Source organism: Botryllus schlosseri, chromosome 8 (assembly GCF_051294905.1).
Source record: "Botryllus schlosseri isolate E-star chromosome 8, Bs_hap1, whole genome shotgun sequence".
NCBI lineage: Eukaryota > Metazoa > Chordata > Ascidiacea > Stolidobranchia > Styelidae > Botryllus > Botryllus schlosseri.
The window spans coordinates 19,350,362-19,372,858 of record NC_137243.1 but is presented as its reverse complement, the minus strand read 5'-3'; the positions used below and the strand labels follow the sequence as shown (position 1 = coordinate 19,372,858).

At 40.4% G+C, this 22,497-nt stretch overlaps 1 long non-coding RNA gene across 1 annotated transcript; it reads right to left on the bottom strand.

The window, feature by feature from the left end:
• Positions 1-8,215: 8,215 nt before the first annotated feature.
• On the bottom strand, positions 8,216-11,222 carry LOC145445303 (uncharacterized). Its single transcript, XR_013916949.1, has 2 exons — positions 9,988-11,222; positions 8,216-8,502 (listed from the first exon to the last, which is right to left on the bottom strand). It is a non-coding gene; the product is annotated as an uncharacterized LOC145445303 (long non-coding RNA).
• Between the last annotated feature and the right edge of the window lie 11,275 nt (positions 11,223-22,497).

The window sequence follows — 22,497 nt, the reverse complement described above, 5'->3', positions numbered from 1 at the left end:
TGCGATCCACAAGTACGCCAAATTCATTTTACATGAATAAAAATTAACCACTGCATTCGATGGATATTTCGCGATGAGCGCAACGAAAAACGTTGTGATTTGACAGATTTCGTCGAATGTTAGTTTACAATGAGAACTCAGGGATATATAGAACTATTGTTCTACTATATTATCATATGTCCTTACTCATAGGCGCCGACTTTTATTTTTTTACGAGGTGGCGAAGTCTTGTGACGTCATAATTGTTCCATATCGATGACGTCATCGTCGCACGAAAACTCACTTTACTACACGCCGCTGGTGTACGTGCAGAGTTGAACCATTCGCGTGACGTTTAAATATCGGCCTTGCACTCATTAATATCAAACCATGCAGTCGAGTTATTAAATGGAATCTTAAAACGGTGCGGTCATTTGAAGTGTAACTGCGGCCTGCGCTACCAGTCCGTCCGACGGAATCTACAGTTGCATCAATGTTATTCACGCGCAATGCCCAGTGTGACTAACGAAATAAACTACGCACTGGCCTTGCAAGTAACTCTCGAATACTTCAAGCAGACAATAATGATGTTTACAAACGCGAAATCGCGCAGCCAATCAGTAATTGTCTCTTGCGGTTTGATGATTAAAACATTGGTGCATTTCCCGATTAAAGTTCGCGAAGCGTTTCGGGAGTACATCGGTCAATTCGTAAATTCAATTTGCATGTCGACGGCCGCCAACGCATACTAATTGAATTACGTGTTGACGGTCGTACAAATTTCGTTCTACGGCCGCGTGTTGGCCACCCTTGAGCTAGAATTAATTCCCCCTCCGGACGCATGCCGCGATCTTACCAATAGAAATCCACTGTCTATCTAATGCCTAATAGTTTAATATTCAATAATGTTGTTCTCGATACGAGTACATCCAGCAATCAAGTTTATCGGAATGTAGAAGGTTCCCTGTGCAAACGACTCGAATAAAATCAGAATTTGTGCCACCCATAATCTTGTGATGCATCACGTTAATAATGAAAGGAACACTGAAAAATGACTTTGTGCGACAATTTCGGAGTACGAATGTATCAAGTAGATAACAAGAAATATAGATGATGGCAAATGAGAAATCGTGTATTCTAATCAGTATCGCCACGTATCGGTTTTGAGTGTGACACCATATTGAGTCGTTTTCGTCGCGACAATTGTTTTCTCATTATATCGATGTTTAAGCTGTATTGCTGCATTTCCCGATTAATGTCACGAGCAAAGCCTTGTTAGAGAAACGAATCTGCGCAGAAATGAATTCCAATTTGCAGGCACACACCAACCCACCCTCCAATTTCGCGCTCCGATTACCTATCACGGAGCTATAGCTAGCTCACGAATGGTTTTGTAAACGAATGTGGGTGCACATAATTTAGATTTTAGAAAACCAGAACGTATATTTGGGCGCCTGGTCGGCAGAGGAGATCTAGGATGGTGCTTCTCAGCACACGCTAGGCGCGTAGCCAGTCGAAAAATGAGGGGGATTTGGATTTTTTTCAAATTTACCAATATAGCATCAATTCCATAAGGGTCAAGTACATGTGTAAATGGCGATCATATTATAAACTCTTCCTATCGACGATTTTAGGCGATTTTAGGCTTGCCAAAGAGTCCGGGAGTGCTGTCAGTTAGCGAGTCACTGATCTCTGGTGAACAATTAAATACGCGCACGTATTACGCAGTCTCGGCAACAGTTTTCGCAAATAAAAATGTCCGAACTTGATTGCATCGATTTCAAATCTTTGTCGTATTTCAGAACTCGAGACATGATACACATCTTCTGGTCGTTACGTTTAAGTATTAGCGGGAATCAATTTCGCACGTTAAAGTCTGTTAGCAGCGATTTGATGTTATTCAGTTTCGCGATGTCGCTTTTTACTCAATATGACATAAAACAATCACTAATTAGCGTAAAATTAGCGGTCGGCATTGTCTCGAAACCAGCGACAGATAGGAACCAAAGCATGCTAGGCCCGAGACGCGATAGTTAGGCTATATAGGTCAGCAATGATATCTTTCACTCCTGGCCTATTGCAGATAATATTGTGTAGTCCAGCGATGATATCGTGCACACCAGGCCGAAGCCGCCAATGCAGATTCGATTGCGCACTGCGCAGTTAAGCGATGATATAGTGTGAACTGGGCCTACTGCAGATGCGATTGTTAAAGCCTGCGGTGCGGAACCAGGCTTCATCGAGATGCGATAAATCAGGCTAGCGGGAATGAATGACCTAATTTCGCGACCATCCCAGCGGGAGATCGTCGCAGATTCTTCTCGCTAATTGACAAAACGTTTCTCGCAAATCCGCCGCGCGGAACACTGATTACACAATTATTGAATTGCAACTGAATATTAGAGTTAGAATGATCATTTCAAATAGGGAAGTTCGACTTCCGAAACCCCCGTCGGTACGCGCCTGGCACACGCGCGTATCGAAATCGAAGACGTCTCTAACGAGGTCGCATCGATTCGCCTTATTACTAATTAATGGTCACAAATCACTTGGGCGTTTGAGCATTTTGTACGAGGTGGCCGCCACCTCGTAAATATGGTCACGAGGTGGCTGCGCCACCTCGTAACCTCGTAAGTCGGCGCCTATGTCCTTACTACACCATCTACTTCGTGGCCATTTTTTCTTCAGCGCCCCCTTACCGCCCCCTGAGCCCCTGGGCGTTTCCGCACCCATTAAAATCAAAATCGTCCCCTGGGGGCGCTGTAGACAAGGTTAAGAACCACTGGCATTGACTGTAAAAAGCTGCAAATTGAGCTATGCGAAAGGTGCGGGCATAGCCTGATTCATATCAATGCATCGAAGGAAGTACACATTTTCGACAGTACAAGCATTCGTCCTCATCATGGGATGAAAATGATAGCATTGATATGGGAATGCGATACTAATCCTCCGTTTACTGGAACACCCCGATAGAGAAAATGTAGTAACGTGACTGACGGTCTGTCTAATATACGAGACGTGAGTTCTCAAGCAGCCATGTATTCAGTGCAGACATGGGGTAATCGCGATTGGTAATCGTTATCGATTACGACGATTACAGCATTTTCAACTAATCGTAATCGAAATCGATGACATTCGAAAAAAATCCGAAGTAATCGTAATCGTAATCGATTACTTCCCATATCTAATCGATTTCTTTGTGAAAGAACGATTACTTTTTATTTGTACAAGGACTATAACGTAAACCAAGGGTCGGCAACCTACGGCCCGCGGGCCGGATCCGGCCCGCCAAGCGAAATCGTCCGGCCCGCGACGAAATAATCAGTTACCACGAGAATACGGCCCGCCGTTTCGTAATGAGTTCCAATCTGCAGTGCAGCATTACTTTGCTCCGATATAAAGTATCCTACGGCGTATTTGTCTATTGTTACGCCATAAAACTGGTGCGAAGGCGATCGACTGGTAGCCTATCTCGTACTAAAAGTAGGAGATGGAGAATGTCTGTGGAGTAGACTATACCAGTGCTTATCAAGCGGGTGTATCGCGCAACCGAGGGTATACCATACTTTTTAAGGGTTTGCCACTCAGATAGGGTGCGACAATAAAGGTGCCGTTCCTCTGCTCAGAAGCAATAACAAAATCTCAAACTTTCCCTGTTTCATTATAGATAACTAGCATCCGTAGGTTAGTCATCTGTAGTTTAATTCACCAGAAGACATTTTACGCCAAGACAACAAACCTGAATAGTGTTTTGGACACAATGGTGAAAGCTGATTTTGTCTCACAAACTGAATCACCGACAGTTATCCTATCTCAGATATTACTAGAAGCAGAGCATCAATGTGGCGATGTCTTGTATATCTGCCATGTTCGCGCATTAAGTCGAGGAGCTATGCTTGGACGAGGGTATGAACTGAGAAATGAAATAGCAACTTTCCTTGAAAATATAAACATCGCCTACTCGTAATCTTGTCATCGATAATGGGTATCAAATGTAGCTTTCGTAGTACATTTAACGTCACATCTAAACAAATTGAATTTGTAACTTCAGGGGAGGAGAACAACTAAATACATGAGACGCTGAGACGCATTCGAAACAGAACTGCGACTATGGGATGTCAACAGTACAAAGAAAATTATGCTCACTTTCCTATACTGGAGTAGAGTAAACCTAGTACCAGCACTATACATTTGTAACTGCGGTGATATACGAAATTTAATTACTGAATTTCCACCCGCTTTTCCGATATTCGGTCTGTACAAAATAAATTCTGACTACTCAGTACTCCGTTTAATGTGGACGCCAAAACCATTGCCAGAAAATTGCAAATGGGCCCATTTGAAATGCGATGCAGTTGAATTGAATGACAAATTTCATACAAAAAGCATATCGCTGAATGACTTTGACAAAGAGTACGTTAGTAGTGTAGTCGATCGCTCGTGACTTGGTGTTTTTTGCATGGGGTAGTATAGGGCCCGCTGGTGAGGTGCCGCGAAACTCGTGTTGGTGATGGCACCCTTTTGACCCCCCCTTCCGCTGGTGAGGTGCCATGTGTTCTTATGGGATCTCTGGTGATGGTACCCTTTCGGGTATAGGCTTCGTCGGTGATGTGCCGTGAAAACTCGTGTTGGTGATGGAACCCTTTCAGACCCCCTATCGCTCGTGATGTGCCATTGTTTCTTACGGGATCTCTGGGGGTGTACCATTGGTTCTTATGGGATCTCTGGTGAGGTGTCATGTGTTCTTATGGGTGCGGTCGTGATTCGCCTTTTCGGGTATAGGCCGCGGTCGTGATTCGCCGTGAAAACTCGGAGTCGTGACTCGCCTTTTTTGCTATAGACGGTGGCAGTGATTCGCCTGTCGTGTATTCTTACGGGATCTCTGGTGATTTACCATGCGTTCTTACGGGCGTGGCGGTGATTCGCACTTTCGAGTATAGGCATCTCTCGCGCGGTGTTGAATATGTACGAGTCACCAACAATAACCGCACCAACGGAAACGCGGCTTGCAATAGGATTACGCGTGCGACCTATATTTCGAATGACCTGCGCGCTGAATTATTTCTCGTCCAGTCGCTACTATCGATTATTACACTATTCCATTCAGTGCGAAATAGTTTGCTAAATGTAGGAGTCACTTCCGAGGTAATATTTTGGTAATTAGTTTACCACAGAGCCGGCGTAGACGGCGATTCGAATATCAACAATAACCGCGTTCACAAACTAACACTTCAAAAATGTGTGAAATAGTTTGCAAAACCCCGCAATCGCTGACAAGATAATGTCTCGGACATAACCATCTTTCGCGACTTGGTGTTACAGGCATATCGATCGCTCACGCGGTGAAATATTCGTAAGCATCACTCGCAGAATTATATTTTGGTAATTATTTTGTCACAGAGCCGGCGTAGACGACGATTCCAACACCAACAATAACCGTGCACACAAACTAACACTTCAAAAAAGGTGTGAAATATTTGTAAAATGCTACGATCACTCACAAGATAATGTCCCAGACATAACCATCATTCGCGACTTGATGTTACATACATACCAATCGCTCACAAGGTAATATTTTGATAGTTTGGTACGGAACTTGATTTCACTCATAAGATTTAATAAGTAACGAATAACAGACCGCCAGTGTCGGTAACTTGAATAGCGACAAATTGTCACTAATTTCCGCTCTAACCCTAATCCTTTGTGAAGTGAACGCTTATTCAAAAGGGTGTGATATAATTTTAAAATCCAACGACCACTCACCGGGTAATGTTTCAGACATAGCAATCCCTCATACCCGCTCACAAGGTAATATTTCGGTAATTAGTTTGTCACAGAACCGTCGCAGGCGGTGATTCGAAAACCAACAATTTGTCACTCACCCGCGATCGCTATATGTTTCACGCCTCCAGAATAGTGGCTGACTTTAGTTGCGTGATAAGAACCATGAAAATATTCAATCAATGTGTTAGTTTATCAACTTGAAATGAAACTCACTACACAAATCAAGTCGATTCGTATCTGAATGTTTTAAATCGGTACAACTCTAATCCTTTGACAAATCCCTTAACGCGTTTTTGTTGAATCGAACGTAACCCGAATATTACTGACGCCGACTTTCAGCCGCATCGAATTATTCGCACATTCCGCGCCACTGTTTTCACACTTATAGAATCAATACCAACTATAACTCTACAAGAATCAAGAATCACAAGTATGTGCATTACACAGTTATTGTCTTTATTAACTTGAAATCAAACACTTAACAAAAACACGCAACTAATCATTTGGCAACTCTAGCATTACCAAAAAATTCCAGTATTGTTGATTGAAAATCCTTGAGTCATTATTATCAAAAATGTTATAGTACCGCATCGGAATCCATTCGCGGGATGTACTAAAGGTAAATCCAGATAATCCAAAATGAAATATTTGGACTTTGACAAACATGACTACCAACTTTGATCCAGTCACATTTCAAGATCATACTTTGAAACAATCCTTGAAACTTACAACTCTATTCACGACTGAGTTTTCCGTTTATCAAATAGAGTTTCAGCAAATACTATCGCGATATTTTAATGTGTTACTACACACAATAGAATCAATCAATGAAATAGCACCTGCTGTAAATATTTCTAACTTGACAACCACTTGTGCATACCGCGATCGACTTGTGACGCGATGAGTTAAATCGGAATATTTCAATCTATTTGTCGAAACCTTGAACAAACTATCAGGTTATTTTTTTTTGTTGTAATCGAGTGAACGGAAATAGTATTACGTCTCAACATTTTAACATCTTCCCATACACAAAAGAGTAAAATACAAAAAAGCCTTGTCAAGTCAATCCGTTTGTAACTTACCCAACCAAAGGAAAAAGTATCCTTATGAAAAGTAGATAAGACTACGCGAGTAATCACCACAATCCAAAATCCATAGCAAGTTCGGTTGTAGTCATATACCACCAAATCGTCTTTTTATTTGTTCAACTGTAAAAGTCGTTACTATTCTGTAAGATAAAGTAATTACTACTCGGTATATGTTATAAACCAAAGTAAATACTACTCGGTGTGTGGTTTGAGATTAACATATTACATTTTAGTATACCGGATTTGAATGTCTAACCAACGTAGTTGAGAATTCATTTCTTACAATCAAACGCCGGTGTTACATTGAAAGGTATCATACTGTAAACATAAGGATTGACACATTGATTTGATATATGAGATTTTGTAATGTTCGACCACGACTTGATTATTAAATTATTCACGATAATTAGACCCGGTGTTGTGGTAAAGGTTATTAGAAAATATCACTTTTGGCATCGAGTACCAGTCGAAGTGGGTGAACAATACTTAATCCTTTCAGTGACTCGCTGTTGTACGTGCTAAATGTAAAACATTACGAGGTTAAACTCTAAGACTTTGATCAGCACAAGAACAATTTGGAATATCTTTACTGGCTGCAACCTATTCTACTAGACAAAACTCGCAGCATTAATAAAATCAAAATATGTGCTACACTGAAATCTACAAAATGTGTTTGTATTGTTACTAGTAGTGATCATGCATTATCATTTGAATCTTCTAAAGTAATTGTAATGATAAAACCAAACTACTCAAAGTCATTACCAACACAAAAAACGATTTCTATGATATTCGTCAAACGCATCATACCTCAGCATGCAGAAATTATTTGTAGAGTGCATACCAACAAAGAAATCAGGAACACAACCAACACCGAAAATGATAAATGCGTTTCGTGCTACTATTGATACAAGTTCATTTCTATCAGGTGAAATAAACGCCATCACAAAACTCAGAGCATGCAAAGGTCTTGATTGATATGAATTTCGATTTGTGTCTTATGATACCAGCAAGCATTTTAGAAATATTATGATTCGTTAAACCAAAGTCGTATGTCCGATTATTAATTGATTGGAAACTTGATCACGTACCTCGATCATTACAGAAGATTATAACACCATTGTCCGACAATCTTTTACAAAAGGATCGAGACCAAGTAACCCAAAGTCGTTGCCGTCGCATAAACAATTTGTACGACGTTTGATAAATGTACCCTATACTTTGGTGTACTAGAAATATTTGTAAAACACACTCTGGTAAAGAAATCGAAAAGATATCCTACACCTAAATCTGATAAAACCATTTTGCAATTTTTGTTCGTCAGTAGTATCCATTTGAATTTTTCCATTTCCTCTCGTCAAAGTAGATGTAATCATAGTCGCTAAAGAACTTACTTGGATGTGTTTGAATTCTAGACATAGTTATGATTTACTCGACGCAAGACCCAAGAACAACCGTAGTTTACAACCGTGCACACATATCCAAAATATCGCACACTCCGCTATTCCTAAAGTACAAACCCCCGATACAAAATATTACTTGTTGTGTTGTTGCGGTATCATCTTCACAATATCACCATTTTGTTTGTGTCAATTAGTTACTTTGTATGTTACCCCACAACTCTTACAAAAGTACGAAGGATATTAACATCGCACTAAGTCAGTGGTTCCCAACGGGGGAGGAATTCCCCCCTTGGGGGGAATTTTGCAATTTTTAGGGAGGAATTTCACTTAAGAATATTAACGGATTTCCCAAATTGTTCATGTCCGAACTGTTATGTAGTCAACCAGTTATATCCGAACGTATGCTCCTTCTGCCTGTTTTTTGTTTGCTGAAAGTATGTTCAAATACTATTTGAAATCTCTTTTTCACATACAAATCCCCCCTTTTTTGAACCAGTTCAGATTTTCTGAAATTTTGTAGTCCAGTGACGGCCTCTCAATCAAATGTATCCTAAGCGAGCAAATGTCGTGCCGAATCTATCACAACAAGGCCTCTAGTGAAAATATATATCTTATATTTTCAAGTCAACATTTTCAGACAGTGACAAAATATTCCAACGTCATCGATTCAAGTCAAAGAGATCGCTAGCCTTGCTTTATTTTTAGTGAACCTGATCGAAAAAAGACATGTTAAACTCGGTGCAATGTTGCCGAAACTTAATGGATGTCCTAAATTTCAATGAGCTCCAGCAGGGAATCTGATCACGTGTACGTTATGTATCAAGGCTCCGAGTCACAAGTCAATCTCACTTTCATAATTATGACTCGAATCAATTCGAATCACTTCCCATTCACCATTGAGTCAAGTCCGAGTCCAAGTCACCGAGCACAGGGTAGAGTTCGAGTCATGGTATTATGACTCGAGTCAAAGTCACACTCAAGTCAACACTGTTTGGTGATATTGAATGATATGGATTTGTGATATACTAATTTTCCTCACTTTGAGCAGTTTCTTGTCGCATTGTCAAGTACCAAGATCACTAGACGAAATTCCGATATGGTAGTCACTTTACTGTTCTTCGAAATTACAATGAAATGTCGGTCTTGGCCGCCTTATAGTCTCGAGTCATGTGGCTTGGTTCGAGTCATGCACAATGACTCGAGTCCAAGTCGAGTCAATACCCAGACTGTCTCGAGTCGAGTCGTTTCCGTATTTTGAGAAAATGACTCGAGTCAAGTCAAGTCAACAGAAAATGGTGACTCGAGTCAGAATCGAGTCGGGTCAACCCTGCTATATGTGAAAGTACCAATATTATTGGCCAAATGCATACGCAAGCTTGAGAAAAAAATCGCGAGACCAGTAAACTTATGCATACTGATTTTTCACAGCAGTTGTATTAGCGATTGGTGCATGGTAAGCCGAAAACACAAATGGAAGTGTGGGGGTCTATTGAGTCAAGCGTTCCAGAATTTGTTTTATTGGAACCAAGACCATTGTTTTTGGAGGTCTGCAAAGTGTTATTAGAGCACTGCTAGAAAAAAACACTCGATACATACAGCCCGTCTTATTCTCTCAGTCAACAGGTGTTTGCGCGGTTAAAATGATCTTTTTTAATCATCGGGCAGATTTATCCTAAGGGGGGAATTTTGGCTTAAATTTCGGCCAAGGGAGGCACGAGATGAAAAAGGTTGGGAACCACTGCACTAAGTAATTAACTTTACTCGATATTCTCACATTACGAAACTAAAGAATGGTTAATTAGACTCTACAAACTGTTTCGATATCACAAGACCTTTATTCTCTGAATGGGTGTTCATGTATCCTAATAATCAAATAGTTCAACACAGAACTAGTACTAACAGAAACATCACAGAGTTGTTTACACAAAAGTTTGTATATGTGCACAGTATGCGAATACCATGTGTAAGTCCAGCACAATTGCGGTATCCATCCGAGTTTAGTTAACACAAATTTATTACAACGGAGCCACGTAAACTTTCGTGAAAGAAAAGCATACTCACTCCCAGAGGGTTATGTCAATGCCATAGCAGCACCCCAACAACAAAGTACGTATGTTTCTAGTCACGGTCCATCTTTCACATAGATCAATCTACTTTGCTAACGAAAAGTGCTGAGTCATCACATGATCGCTCTCACAACAAAACAGCTAGTAGATATTATCATTCAAAATATTCCTAACCCTTTACACACCAGTAACAAATCATACAACGAATATGTTTTGTGGGTCGAATTGTTGTTCAGTGTCAAGTCTACCTGTTGAAACGTACATTAAAACAACACAGTCACAATCAAATTAAAACCACGAATCTATTTTCATTTCCTCGCAAACTGTCACATACAGAAAAATAAATTTAATTTCCCAACACATACTTGTAACCAATCGCTTTCATTAAACACACAACACCATAATAGTATTTACTTTCCACAACATAGACATTCCGGTGTAGTCAAGAAATATTTTTAATAGTCAAAATCATCGACATCTGTTTACGGTGTTAGTGTGTGCATGTCATACATGTGGGCCCGTATTAAAATGGACACGACACGACTGACTGTAAGGAGATAGAAGTCTATCGCATAGATTTACATGTGGTCTTCGCTACGGTTTCAAAAAAACGAATCATCTCTTTTGCATTGATCTAGACCGAGCAAGTTAGTTAATGGCCATGATTGTGTTTGTCATATGCGAATGATAGGGTTACTGTCAAATCTACATACAACAATCTTCTGACGATCATAATAGCAATTTCATTTTCCGCCCCTTCATAATTGTACAACTCGGTAACTACGTTTAACAAGACCAATCACACTACCAGCGTTGAACACAAGATACCTACCCAAGTAAAAATATCATTCTGGTTTGGACAACTGACGTTTACCTGTGTAAAATTATCATTTTCACTTGGAGATCCACCGTCACCTAACTAAAATACCATTGTCCTTTGGAGATTTATCGTTTACCCAGTGTAACAATCCCCTTTTCACTTGGAGATATATTTTCCCTCTTGGTAACAAACCTTTTTCACTCGGAAATATATTTTTTCTCTGGGTAACAAACCTTTTTCACTCGGAAATATATTTTGTCCCTGAGCAACAAACCATTTTCACTGGGCGGGTCGTCTTTTACCTTAGTAAAAATATCATTTTCCTTTGGAGATCCGGCGTTTACCTAGTGTAACAATAAATTTTCTCTTGGTCATCTAGCTTTTCCTAGAGTAACAAAACCATTTTCATTTTGAAATCTGACAAACACACCTGACAATTTGGTATTTGTTGTATTGACGATAGTTTGAAATAGATTACAACGAACAGTGACGGAAATATACACAGACTACCGGTTACAGAGTATACCTCCATCAGTCGTATCACATCAATATCATTGGTTAACCACATACAATATGCTCTTGTACACCGAAATGCATGTTTTGGAAAATTGGACAACAGCCTTCGATAGTTCTGTGATGTCCGGGTTCGTGGTTTGGATTTTCCAGAGTCAAAATGTCTGAATAAAACACCTCCTCGACGATGGTTGGTATGTGGATAACGGTGTTCGGAAAACGGTTGGATTTATGTCACCCATCGCGATAACAATTCGAGGTCGAGTTTCCCCCCCTGCATGTTTACTATATTGTGTCTTATTGGTCAATGTATGTCTCGACATTCAGTTTGAAATCGGAAACCCTGATAAAGTATGTAACCGGATCCGGATATCAACTCTGAATCGATAAACCAATGAACAATATTCAAAGTAAACATGTTACACCTTGTGTTTCCACGAAAAAATACCATCCAGACATACGTCGCGCTTGTTTGCCCGCACCAGTATACGCGTAAATGGAGGTGTGTGACATTGCATGCAATGTGTTGGTATACAAACATCGATCCACAGACATTATCATAGCCGGTAGTTTTGATGTAGATCGAATGTCACCCGATAACAATACCAATAAGCCACATTGCAATGACTCTGAGTCAATCTGAAGCAGGACATACAGACACCGTTCACTGATTTACTCGATGGTTTTATCGCGTTGTAACATTACAAGATAGTCATGACCCTATCTCCGGACAGACGTCCCAGATCAATTGGATACATTGGTCAATATCCATCGTGTTGTCGAGACCGAAGTTTTCTGCTGAGACTGCAGCGTTTCACCAATGTGAACTATCGAAGTACGGTGCTCGAAATGATTGTGATCAGTCTTTCAGTCACGATGCAAGGATGTCGCTACTCCCACATAACGACTCCAGATAAATATCGTGAACAGTGATTCTGAAAATCTCGGACTGATACTGCGATCCAATAAGGTATGTTTCTGTGGAATGAAGACTGCAATCGTACACCACAATAGAACACTACCTCGCGATTTCACACGCAATCATAAAACACATCATCGCAAGGGTCCAGTTCGTCCGGCAACATTTCGAAACGGTCATCGCCACAAGAGATCGGGTTGGTCTCGTCGTATCGGTAGCATTTTGAAACTGTCATCACCACAAGGCTATTGACGTCGTTTCGGTTGGTCATGTCAATCCGTTTTACAATTTACCGTTTTTCAACTCCCCGCACCATACTGTTACGACACAGACAAGAAGCGTCGGTGGAAATGATAAAACACGGAAGGCACACTTTGGTGATATTTGATATGGATTTTACACCAGACGAACCTCACATTCGAGCGATGCATTTGAATGGTGATTGTATTATTGATGTCCAAGGAAAAGAAATGTATCGATTTATCGGTTTCGTACATATCCAACAAAAACCTGGGTATATGATTGTGCACGGTTCGCATATTTGACTGTGATCACAATATTGGTATGTACTGTACAGTTCACTTTCACTGTCGTGCGAATAACCCATGTTACGGTTCCATGTTTGTGTGTCTGTATGTCCTGCTTCAGATTGACTCAGAGTCATTGCAATGTGGCTTATTGGTATTGTTATCGGGTGACATTCGATCTACATCAAAACTACCGGCTATGATAATGTCTGTGGATCGATGTTTGTATACCAACACATTGCATGCAATGTCACAGCCTTTTACGTGGCTCCGTTGTAATAAATTTGTGTTAACTAAACTCGGATGGATACCGCAATTGTGCTGGACTTACACATGGTATTCGCATACTGTGCACATATACAAACTTTTGTGTAAACAACTCTGTGATGTTTCTGTTAGTACTAGTTCTGTGTTGAACTATTTGATTATTAGGATACATGAACACCCATTCAGAGAATAAAGGTCTTGTGATATCGAAACAGTTTGTATAGTCTAATTAACCATTCTTTAGTTTCGTAATGTGAGAATATCGAGTAAAGTTAATTACTTAGTGCGATGTTAATATCCTTCGTACTTTTGTAAGAGTTGTGGGGTAACATACAAAGTAACTAATTGACACAAACAAAATGGTGATATTGTGAAGATGATACCGCAACAACACAACAAGTAATATTTTGTATCGGGGGTTTGTACTTTAGGAATAGCGGAGTGTGCGATATTTTGGATATGTGTGCACGGTTGTAAACTACGGTTGTTCTTGGGTCTTGCGTCGAGTAAATCATAACTATGTCTAGAATTCAAACACATCCAAGTAAGTTCTTTAGCGACTATGATTACATCTACTTTGACGAGAGGAAATGGAAAAATTCAAATGGATACTACTGACGAACAAAAATTGCAAAATGGTTTTATCAGATTTAGGTGTAGGATATCTTTTCGATTTCTTTACCAGAGTGTGTTTTACAAATATTTCTAGTACACCAAAGTATAGGGTACATTTATCAAACGTCGTACAAATTGTTTATGCGACGGCAACGACTTTGGGTTACTTGGTCTCGATCCTTTTGTAAAAGATTGTCGGACAATGGTGTTATAATCTTCTGTAATGATCGAGGTACGTGATCAAGTTTCCAATCAATTAATAATCGGACATACGACTTTGGTTTAACGAATCATAATATTTCTAAAATGCTTGCTGGTATCATAAGACACAAATCGAAATTCATATCAATCAAGACCTTTGCATGCTCTGAGTTTTGTGATGGCGTTTATTTCACCTGATAGAAATGAACTTGTATCAATAGTAGCACGAAACGCATTTATCATTTTCGGTGTTGGTTGTGTTCCTGATTTCTTTGTTGGTATGCACTCTACAAATAATTTCTGCATGCTGAGGTATGATGCGTTTGACGAATATCATAGAAATCGTTTTTTGTGTTGGTAATGACTTTGAGTAGTTTGGTTTTATCATTACAATTACTTTAGAAGATTCAAATGATAATGCATGATCACTACTAGTAACAATACAAACACATTTTGTAGATTTCAGTGTAGCACATATTTTGATTTTATTAATGCTGCGAGTTTTGTCTAGTAGAATAGGTTGCAGCCAGTAAAGATATTCCAAATTGTTCTTGTGCTGATCAAAGTCTTAGAGTTTAACCTCGTAATGTTTTACATTTAGCACGTACAACAGCGAGTCACTGAAAGGATTAAGTATTGTTCACCCACTTCGACTGGTACTCGATGCCAAAAGTGATATTTTCTAATAACCTTTACCACAACACCGGGTCTAATTATCGTGAATAATTTAATAATCAAGTCGTGGTCGAACATTACAAAATCTCATATATCAAATCAATGTGTCAATCCTTATGTTTACAGTATGATACCTTTCAATGTAACACCGGCGTTTGATTGTAAGAAATGAATTCTCAACTACGTTGGTTAGACATTCAAATCCGGTATACTCAAATGTAATATGTTAATCTCAAACCACACACCGAGTAGTATTTACTTTGGTTTATAAAATATACCGAGTAGTAATTACTTTATCTTACAGAATAGTAACGACTTTTACAGTTGAACAAATAAAAAGACGATTTGGTGGTATATGACTACAACCGAACTTGCTATGGATTTTGGATTGTGGTGATTACTCGCGTAGTCTTATCTACTTTTCATAAGGATACTTTTTCCTTTGGTTGGGTAAGTTACAAACGGATTGACTTGACAAGGCTTTTTTGTATTTTACTCTTTTGTGTATGGGAAGATGTTAAAATGTTGAGACGTAATACTATTTCCGTTCACTCGATTACAACAAAAAAAAAATAACCTGATAGTTTGTTCAAGGTTTCGACAAATAGATTGAAATATTCCGATTTAACTCATCGCGTCACAAGTCGATCGCGGTATGCACAAGTGGTTGTCAAGTTAGAAATATTTACAGCAGGTGCTATTTCATTGATTGATTCTATTGTGTGTAGTAACACATTAAAATATCGCGATAGTATTTGCTGAAACTCTATTTGATAAACGGAAAACTCAGTCGTGAATAGAGTTGTAAGTTTCAAGGATTGTTTCAAAGTATGATCTTGAAATGTGACTGGATCAAAGTTGGTAGTCATGTTTGTCAAAGTCCAAATATTTCATTTTGGATTATCTGGATTTACCTTTAGTACATCCCGCGAATGGATTCCGATGCGGTACTATAACATTTTTGATAATAATGACTCAAGGATTTTCAATCAACAATACTGGAATTTTTTGGTAATGCTAGAGTTGCCAAATGATTAGTTGCGTGTTTTTGTTAAGTGTTTGATTTCAAGTTAATAAAGACAATAACTGTGTAATGCACATACTTGTGATTCTTGATTCTTGTAGAGTTATAGTTGGTATTGATTCTATAAGTGTGAAAACAGTGGCGCGGAATGTGCGAATAATTCGATGCGGCTGAAAGTCGGCGTCAGTAATATTCGGGTTACGTTCGATTCAACAAAAACGCGTTAAGGGATTTGTCAAAGGATTAGAGTTGTACCGATTTAAAACATTCAGATACGAATCGACTTGATTTGTGTAGTGAGTTTCATTTCAAGTTGATAAACTAACACATTGATTGAATATTTTCATGGTTCTTATCACGCAACTAAAGTCAGCCACTATTCTGGAGGCGTGAAACATATAGCGATCGCGGGTGAGTGACAAATTGTTGGTTTTCGAATCACCGCCTGCGACGGTTCTGTGACAAACTAATTACCGAAATATTACCTTGTGAGCGGGTATGAGGGATTGCTATGTCTGAAACATTACCCGGTGAGTGGTCGTTGGATTTTAAAATTATATCACACCCTTTTGAATAAGCGTTCACTTCACAAAGGATTAGGGTTAGAGCGGAAATTAGTGACAATTTGTCGCTATTCAAGTTACCGACACTGGCGGTCTGTTATTCGTTACTTATTAAATCTTATGAGTGAAATCAAGTTCCGTACCAAACTATCAAAATATTACCTTGTGAGCGATTGGTATGTATGTAACATCAAGTCGCGAATGATGGTTATGTCTGGGACATTATCTTGTGAGTGATCGTAGCATTTTACAAATATTTCACACCTTTTTTGAAGTGTTAGTTTGTGTGCACGGTTATTGTTGGTGTTGGAATCGTCGTCTACGCCGGCTCTGTGACAAAATAATTACCAAAATATAATTCTGCGAGTGATGCTTACGAATATTTCACCGCGTGAGCGATCGATATGCCTGTAACACCAAGTCGCGAAAGATGGTTATGTCCGAGACATTATCTTGTCAGCGATTGCGGGGTTTTGCAAACTATTTCACACATTTTTGAAGTGTTAGTTTGTGAACGCGGTTATTGTTGATATTCGAATCGCCGTCTACGCCGGCTCTGTGGTAAACTAATTACCAAAATATTACCTCGGAAGTGACTCCTAGATTTAGCAAACTATTTCGCACTGAATGGAATAGTGTAATAATCGATAGTAGCGACTGGACGAGAAATAATTCAGCGCGCAGGTCATTCGAAATATAGGTCGCACGCGTAATCCTATTGCAAGCCGCGTTTCCGTTGGTGCGGTTATTGTTGGTGACTCGTACATATTCAACACCGCGCGAGAGATGCCTATACTCGAAAGTGCGAATCACCGCCACACCCGTAAGAACGCATGGTAAATCACCAGAGATCCCGTAAGAATACACGACAGGCGAATCACTGCCACCGTCTATAGCAAAAAAGGCGAGTCACGACTCCGAGTTTTCACGGCGAATCACGACCGCGGCCTATACCCGAAAAGGCGAATCACGACCGCACCCATAAGAACACATGACACCTCACCAGAGATCCCATAAGAACCAATGGTACACCACCAGAGATCCCGTAAGAAACAATGGCACATCACGAGCGATAGGGGGTCTGAAAGGGTTCCATCACCAACACGAGTTTTCACGGCACATCACCGACGAAGCCTATACCCGAAAGGGTACCATCACCAGAGATCCCATAAGAACACATGGCACCTCACCAGCGGAAGGGGGGGTCAAAAGGGTGCCATCACCAACACGAGTTTCGCGGCACCTCACCAGCGGGCCCTATACTACCCCATGCAAAAAACACCAAGTCACGAGCGATCGACTACACTACTTACGTTCTTGAAATGGGTCTTCATCCTAGCTTGACCAACAATGCAAAAGAAATGGCATCGACTTTTGTTTTCAACTATGAAATTCACGAAGAGCAAGCTAAGATCACGTATTCCAACGCCCATTTAGAATATGGTCTGATTCTTGCTTTATCTGACTTGTTACCAGAAGTTGAAAACCTATCACAAAGCAAGCTGCGCCAAGTGTCACATTTATCCTGCGTTGTTGAAGTGTAAATACATGTGTTTTGCTCTTTTTGTGATTTGTATGATTGAGATTGCAGCATTATAGGGTAATAATACCGACGTGAGCGATAAATATAGTATTCCGGCCCGCCAAAATGTTGTGCACTCGAAATTTGGCCCGTGACTAGCAAAAGGTGGCCGACCCCTGACGTAAACTGAACATTCGTGAACAAGGAAGAGATATTATACCAAGTTCGTGATAGCACAAACGTCTGATTTTCAAATGCCATTGCTCATTATTACGTAAGAAGTAGCCTATTAGCTTTGCTAGTGATTGCGTAAGAAGTATCCACATTAAATATATATTCGCTGTACGTAGTACGTACCCGACGTACATTAGCGTGATTGCAAGAACACCCGCCGTGCTGTATATCAGGTTATCAACACGTTCCACACGCCAGTACCTCGCTGCAGGATAATCAATCACCACTCTGCATGGTTTAAAATAGTAACTTATGTATTGATGTTTGGTTGTCCTTAGTTAAACGCAGTTTGACCGTAGCTGCTTGGCGAGCAGTAGGCCTATGTAGTAGGCCTACGTACGTTAGGGTTGCCATACGTCCGGAATTTCCCGGACATGTCCGGAATTTCACTGCTTAACCTGCGTCCGGGAGGAATTTCTAAAATATGCCTAAATGTCCGGAATTTTAAAGGCTTCAAGTATAAGCTCACAATTTTTTCGTAAATTAACATAAACAGTATTCTTTTCAGGCGGATTTATGCTACATTAAATTCTTCTTCGCGCCGCGCGCGATTTAGTACCACATATATTGGTTTTAACATGGGGACTACCACCCTCGCAAAAACTGCGACTAAAAATAAATAAAAATAACATTCATTTAACCCTTTTAATGGGGGGGGTCACTGGTGACCCAAGTTCAAGTTCATCCCGCAATTTCTCCAGAGATATATGTCGTAGCGGACTGCTTTTGGTTTCTATGAAAAGCCTGCTATCTTCTGATTAATATGATACCTAATTTGAAGGTACAGGGCATGAAAATTTTCGAATACCGACGATCTTACATGAAGAGTTCGGCTGAAAATACCCATACCTAAAATTTCCAGATATTTTCCGAGTGGAAAATATAGTCAGAAATTCTGCCAGAACATAGGAAGTCGACTTGTACGGTATTCTGTGTGATTTATCACCGTTTGGAACATCAAACCTTGTTCTGGGGCGTTTTCTGAGAGGGTTTGGTAATTGTGGTCACGCTTCGGTGATTTTCAAGAACATAGCCAAGTTCAAGACGGAAAATGAGTCATAAACTGGTTTACTATGCCTGCAAATAGTGGGATATGACAAGAGAAAGTATACCACGTTGTTTTATGCCATTAACCGGGTGGTAGGGGTCCGATTCGGTATTGATCTTGAACTTGACCATTATGACCACTCACTGACCACGCCCATATGTAAATTTTTCATGTAATATTGATTTTTCGATGTCTGGCGAGCCGCGCGGTTTACGGTCATGGTTGACGGCTTGTTTGAAACCAGGCAACGGTGGCTACGCACTGAGGCATCATTTTTGACTCTCTGACGCCATCCTGGGGGCCAGAGGGGAGAAATGAGAGAGAGAAAGAGATTTTTCAGAGAAAAAGTTTGTATATTTAGTCGTATAAAGAACCCTAGACATGGCATGGGGTGTCGATCGAGGGTGGAAACGGTAGACGGCTATACTCCGGCCACTTTTAAACTGGAATAACTCAGATTAAGGTCTTGGTGAGGTCACGGTATGAATTTGAAAAGTGATGGTCAGTTCTGCAAAATCGGACCCCCCATTAAAAGGGTTAAAAAATAAGTCTATTGTAATCGCTATTACAATATAACGGTATATTCATAGTCGGTTTAGTCCGTTTGGATGCTTTATTCAAAGGTAGTGGTTCTAAACCTGGGGGTACTTTGCCTTTATTTTGGGGTTCGCGAATATGTTGAACATAATCAGCTTCCAAAATCGGCCGTGAGAAAGTCTGGGCAAATGTGCCGACATTTAATTAGTAGTCAGCTCATCAAATTTTGAGCTGGGCCACGGAACATTTTAAAATTGGAAATAGAGTCACGACCATAAAAGTTTGGAAACCACCGGATGTGCGGTGTTTTTATATAGCTCAGTGGTGCGGTGCGCACCGTCATTACGCTGATAAACAACCTTATCGATGTGACATGAACATGACTTAACGATGTACAATTACGTCCTTGACCACCTCTAGTCGATAGAGAATGCTTTGCTGGTGCGACGTCATATTGACTACGCTATGCTCACACCTCATTTTGAAATCCGCTAGTGGGCGCTAAGGACCGTTCGGAATTTGTGAAACAAAAATATGGTAACCCTAACGTACGTACACCGGACAAAGATTTGAAATTTTGTACTCGTCAAACAAAACATTACGGCTTCCACAACGAAGCATTTAAAAATCAAGAGCTGCTGATATATATCATAACCTAGCCGTTTTGCCGTTTCTCGTACCGGCAGTTTGCAGTACATTATCTGTATCAAGTTGAAGGGAGAATTTTATGTTCTCTTCATCTTATTCTCATATGACTCTACTTGAAACGGACACCAATCGTTATTTCACAATTCTTTACTCAACATTAGGACCTGCCGCCATAGCCATGGGCTTATATATAATGTCAGGGTGGGTTGTAGCTAGAATCAGCACCAAAACAACATTTCGTCCCCCAGTCCAAACCTTCCTCTTGATTCCCATATGGTGATATTTTCTAGTTGAAGAATGAATTTCGCCAATAATGTTGGTAATTGCATGATATTATTATTAATTTTTAATCCTCTCTCTGCCCACGATGGTCAGATTTACCTGTAGAGCTGGGGGCACGTAATTCCTAATTATAACGTCTGATATCTTGTTATAATTAGTTTTAGTGTATGTTGTTAATTCGTGACCTCCGGTTTGCTATATATATAACCAAAAGATATTGTTGTATCCCAAACGTAGCAGACTGAAAGAAAGGCATTCGTGAGTAATGCTCTGTGGGTGCCCCGGTGGCATTCGCATTGTGGGTTCAAATTGGAAGGACCGGGCTATTAGTCAAGCCCACCCGCGCGGCTATTGACAATCGACACATACTTCAAGTTTCGGCCGAGGTCTTTCTTTAGTAGGACACTTCGTGAAGTCGCGTGTTGGTCGAAACTGCATATGTCTCTGGGTGTGTCGTTGCATGATATTGACTGGAAGCTAAATGCCTGTTACTATAAATTAGGGTTACATTTAAAACAAAAATCAATTTAAAGCAAACATGTTTGAAACAAGGCCCTTGTTTAAAACATGTTTTTATCGGGTTTTTTGTTTTTTTTAAAGCCATGACGTCACGAATATGGATTGACATTGACAATTAGAATTATAGGATAAATATGGTTCTTTTGACAAATCTCATTCGGCCTTAGCGCAATCCATATATTGTCTTGCAATATAACTTCTAAAATGCGAAATACATGTAATCGTGAGTAATCGTGATTACTTTTCCAATGTAATCGTAATCGTAATCGAGTACTTTCTGATTTTGCTGTAATCGTAATCGTAATCGTAATCGCGTCATTCAGAAGTAATCGTAATCGCAATCGATTGCATTCATGAAGTAATCACCCCATGTCTTTCAGTGACGACCAGATACCGAAGCACCTGCGATGTCGTCACACCCTAGTGGCGCCATAGAGCTACCACTACATCTGCCTTCTCGAGACAAGCACAAAGGCTTACAAGCAGCACAAACAAATACAACGCAAGCACAGAATGAAGACAATAAACAATCCGAATTGAGGCAGTTAGCGGTACAAAGGTGTGAAGCAATTGGAAGGCAAGAGGTGAATGAAGAACCGACATATTTACACACACTACTCCTATAACTACATCAGTACTCCTCGATGTATCTGCGAGATGCGGTTCTGTTCCGATCCGACCGTCGGACTATCGCCGCCTCATGATGGTCATCGCGATCAACACTAGTAGCGCTCGAACTGCTATCTCCTCCCTGATCGGGAAATTTGAAGAATTCATCTGCCTCCCCGGAGGTAATGTCAACGCCTTCTTGCGGGGCATTCTCCGTCTGGTATCTCCGCACCATTCGGCGATTTTTTCTGAAGGTGCCACGCCCAGTTCTGATAACCAAGGATCTGGGTTGAGTGTCAGTATCAGGTTTTTCCACAACACCCTGCGATTTGCAGTATAGCCTACGGAATCCAGACGCGATCTCCCACCTTGAACTCATCTCCAGGTACTACTCTGTGTCTTTTGTTGTAATCACGAGTAACTCTGCGTCGGTAATCTGCTTCGGCTTTCTTCACAGCGGTTCAGTCGACAGACTTGGGCAGAAGATCGTCTGGATGACACGGTACTCTTGTTCTTAGTTTGCGGCCCATGCTCAATTCTGCCGGCGAGTAGCCGATAGCCAATGGCGTGTTGCGGTATGTGAGTAGCGCCAGATATTCATCGACACATTTTCGCAGAAGGTTTTTGATGGTCTGAACGGCACGCTCAGCCTCCGAG